The sequence below is a fragment of the Rhagoletis pomonella genome, unplaced genomic scaffold (assembly GCF_013731165.1).
Source record: "Rhagoletis pomonella isolate Grant_MI unplaced genomic scaffold, Rhpom_1.0 Rhpom_scaffold_00002, whole genome shotgun sequence".
In the NCBI taxonomy this organism is placed as follows: Eukaryota; Metazoa; Arthropoda; class Insecta; order Diptera; family Tephritidae; genus Rhagoletis; species Rhagoletis pomonella.
The window spans coordinates 41,739,944-41,744,233 of NW_023458556.1; the positions used below are offsets into that span (position 1 = coordinate 41,739,944).

At 40.3% G+C, this 4,290-nt stretch overlaps 1 protein-coding gene across 1 annotated transcript in view; it reads right to left on the reverse strand.

Moving 5' to 3' along the window:
- The window catches only part of LOC118733629 (syntaxin-4), a 20,537-nt gene extending 18,550 nt beyond the window's left edge, over positions 1–1,987 (reverse strand). The window contains exon 1 of the mRNA XM_036463121.1: positions 1,643–1,987. The gene's annotated coding sequence lies outside the window, so the exon portion shown is untranslated. The remainder of the gene's footprint in view (positions 1–1,642) is intronic.
- Between the last annotated feature and the right edge of the window lie 2,303 nt (positions 1,988–4,290).

A 4,290-nucleotide genomic window follows, 5' to 3' on the forward strand; every position in this document is an offset into this window, starting at 1 on the left:
TTTTTTGGCAATGTAACAGTGTCGATGACTCTGTCACCTAGAAATGTCCGTAGCTTTTCATTCGTAGAGGAGTTGTCTTCATACGTTCAAAGTTACAAATGTGGAATTCTCTAAAAAATCCTCTAAACGCAAGCACTAGAAGGACATAAGTAGATTTTTACATAACACAGTGAAAAATAAGTAGCTAATTTCCACACTGTCTTCCCCTAAGTTGACATTTATTCTGACTGTGTTCTGCAGAGCCCCCAACATAGCAGCGTCATTTAAATATTATTTATAAATTTTTTGTTCAAAAAGCACACCTTTACATTTTTCATACATATACTCGTCATCCCATAGTCTGAACTCATGTCTGCGGTGAGTTAAACCCTAAAGAATTTGATTACTAAATCAAAGTTAATAAACAAAAAAAAAAAAAAATCAGCAGATTTAAATGTCGTCAAAATCATAATTGTTTACTGACACAGTGAAACCCCAATATAACGATATTTGATGCCTATTATGAAAACTATGTAAAAGGAATACAATTTCTTCTGAGTGCCCTGAAAAAACTTAAACCCAATTTCTTCTGAGTACCCTGAAAAAACTTAAACCCAGGCTCTACGGCTATATATATAGAGATGGTTCCAAGCTTAACAAAAGAGTGAGTAGCGGAATTTATTCTGACGAATTCACGATAAACCTCAGTTTTCGCTTACCGGACTATTGTAGCGTTTTTCCAGCAGAGCTAAACGCCATAATGGAGGAGACTCGGTGGCCCACAGCGTCCGCCCCTCCGCCTATCGCTATTTATTCTGACAGCCAGGCTGCTTTATAATCTCTCAAATCTAACGAAACAACGTCCAAAGTAGCCACGGAATGCAGGAAGACTCTAAACCTGCTGGCATCAAAATGCTTCTTGACTATTGTATGGGTCCCTCGACACAGGGGGAGGCGGACGGAAATATCTGAAGTCAATTATGCTCAGAATGCGGGCAACCTACAAACCTCCTGCAAACACACATCGAGGAGGTAAATACCAGGTGGGCCGTGGAAACCACCTGCAATACTACCGGGAAAATTTTGCCAAAGATTTATGTAAGGCAATCCATAGCTCTCACACGGCTGGACGGCTCCACTCTCAGATTAGTAGTCGGGGTAATCACCGGACACTGCCTGATGGGCACACACGGAAAAAGGTGAGGATACCCCACCAACCATTTTTGTCGCAGTTGCAGGGACGAGGAAGAGGTGGATAGCATCGAACATTACCGCTGCAATTGTCCCGCCCTGGCCAACGCGCGCAACCAATTCTTCAACGAAGCTTCTTTAATTCTACTTATGCGAATTTCTGTATAAGTACATACTAATTATAAATTTGTGTTGTGTTTTATTTTGCCAATTTGACACTCTGGAAATCATCCCAGACGACGAATGCCGATTTGAGTTTTACTGTACTTTGAATAACTTGAATATTCCATTTTTAAAATTTTTTCTTTATTCGTTTTGCAAGTATTACCTCAGAGCTAAGAATATGCTCATACGTATATACATATATATATGGATGTAGTAGGAATGCGTATCTCTACCACTACGTACATATACATATGTACATGTGTATGTATGTATGTATGTATGTATATATTTGCACAATGGTTCGTACTTATATACTGCGAATAATCAGAGCGCTGACAAGCACTGTGTAAGAAGAAGCATACGCTTATCACTTTCAAAGATTTGTTTTTGTAGTATTGACATATAATTGGGGTTTTGCCGCTGTGGTTGTGGTTTCACTATTTAGTTACACCTGGCAAGCGAAATGTTGTTTTCATGCAGGTACATACGTCATTTGTTGCCAAGTATATTGCCTTACAGCAGAGTTTTGTAAGATCCACAAACAAATTGAGTTTCGAGAATTGCTAGCTTATGCTAATGACTCGCTAATTTCACTGGAAGTTCAGCATGAATCAGCTGATTTCATTTAAGTTATATACATATAGATTAGTTTTCGTGCGTATTTTTTAAATGATTTTTACTTTTATTTGAGTTTTAGCACTTTCCAAATTTCTAATTCGATTTGAATTTTGAATTTGAATTTTAAATTTCGCGTTTACCATTTCACATTCACTCTCAACTAATTTCGCATTCGCTTGCGTCGATTATCTAGTTCAACTAACTCGCGCTTGCCATTTGTCTGTTTGCCGACAGAAACGCGGCCGATTCGCGTGGCACGTTCGCCTGATCACTGCCACGAACCACGATCCATGATCAGCGCTGCGCGATCCGCTAGAGTTTATAGATTACCTTGAAGCAATTATTCACTTTTGTTTTCTTTTTTCCCCTCTTTATTTGCGTGCACATCTACACTAGCGGCCTGGCGCAAGCTAGGATTATTTGCCGCGTTGTCTACGACGATGCTCTCCAGCTGACAAGCTGTTGTGATAAGCGCGCGCCAATACTTGTAAATTATATGATAAGTTTCGCTTCGTTATAAATTAAAATTGTGCTCGCTGTAGGTTGTGATGAAAGCCGCAGCGCAAAAAATGCGCCTCAGAAGTGTACTGAACGCGACGAACGCAGCGCGGTAATTGCCTACCAGAATGTACAACGGCGGCGGCATAGCGCTGCTATGACAAATGTGTGCAAAGTCGAACGCGCTGCTGTCAGTTTAATTGCGCGCGCTTGTCCGCTTGTCTTGATAGTATGTATAAGCGCGATTACGTTAGCGAAGGCGTCATATGCTGTAAATGATAAGTGGAACAGTTTAATGGTTATGCGAAAAATGCTTTGCGTCAGCGCTAGCAGTGGTGGCGGCATCGGCGGGAGCGTCGTCGCGGTCAGCGTAGAGCGTTGAACATTAGCGCTTAATATACATTCAGTTTTTTTGTGGTTATCTACAAAAAAAAAAAAAATACACATTCTTTGCTGTTGCTCTTGTATGTTGTTCTAAGCGCCCTTATTTACACAGTCGATTTGTATGTGAGGCGCGCAGCTCTTTTCGCGCAATGCTTACTTTAGTTGTTGTAGCGCTCCTACTGATATGATATGATTAGCACCAGTGAACGACCAAGACGTTGACTACATGCACACCTACATACCTTTAGCACAGCGGCGGTACGATTTCGCGAGCGCAATGCAAACATTTCACTGCAGACTGTCTGCCTGCTACTAAACTTTAACGCTCTTAGTGAATTCGAGTTCGCGCCCTCCCTGCAGCTTCTCGGTGCGCAGCGCCGCTTATTGTATTTTAATTTTGGCGACTACAATCGAAACTTTGACTTGTCAAACGAAGGTTGTGAGTACCTATAATTCGTAATATGTACATAATTGTATGACTAATCGATGGACTACTCGAGTGAGTTATTGAATGTCCAAATGCTTAAACTTACACACTGCGCTCGCTATTGACACGCTCCCCGTATCGTTTGCGCGCGGCGCGCTGCTGAAATATTAACCAATTTTTTTATTTTATTTTTAATTGTAATGCAAAGATATTTTTGCCTCGTTTACTATTTCGAGTTTGCAAAGTTTTTACGCTTTTGTTTTACTTTCGCGTTCATATTTTTACATACATACACATGTACTTATCTACGTGCGAATAACAACCTTTTAATTGTTTATTTTTTCGTTTTTATTTAATTTCAACTAGCGCTTTTCAAGTACCTAGCTGTTGCTAGCATTCTTTTCACAACTACATAGCACTTACATAGTTTTTTTTTTATTTATTAACAAAAATAACTCAATTTTTCCATCGCTCCACTTATGCATTTGTAGTGCTCCAAAAAAAAAAACAAAAACAACAACAAACTTTGTACCTTCTTATTATATAAATATGTATGCATGATTGTACGAGTACTACACCGGCGCGCTTGAACCGGTTATCTACTTTAATTGTTCTCTGACGCTTCACCGCTTGTTGGCGAATTTGTGTTAATTGCACTTTCGCGCTGACTGTCGTATATCGTAGCGGTACGCTCTATACATGTACACACATACGCACATATGTATACGATATACTTACGAAATCCCCTTTGCACTGTACTCCTCAACACTCTGACCGCCACAGCGCTTAACCTCTAGCTGCGATCTGCTTGCCTTGCGGTTTCATCGCGCTCTTACTTGCTTTGCTTTGCTGCTGTGGCAGCTGGCATCAGCTGTTGCGCGCGGTGGGCGGTAGGCGGCGGTCTACCGTCGGGTTTGTTGCGAATTTCTATAGAATTAAGCTTAAAAGATTATTTTCTTGAAGATTTATTTTTGCTTTTGCTTTTTATTCATATGTATTCTTTGTTGAGTATTAAGTGTGAGATTGTT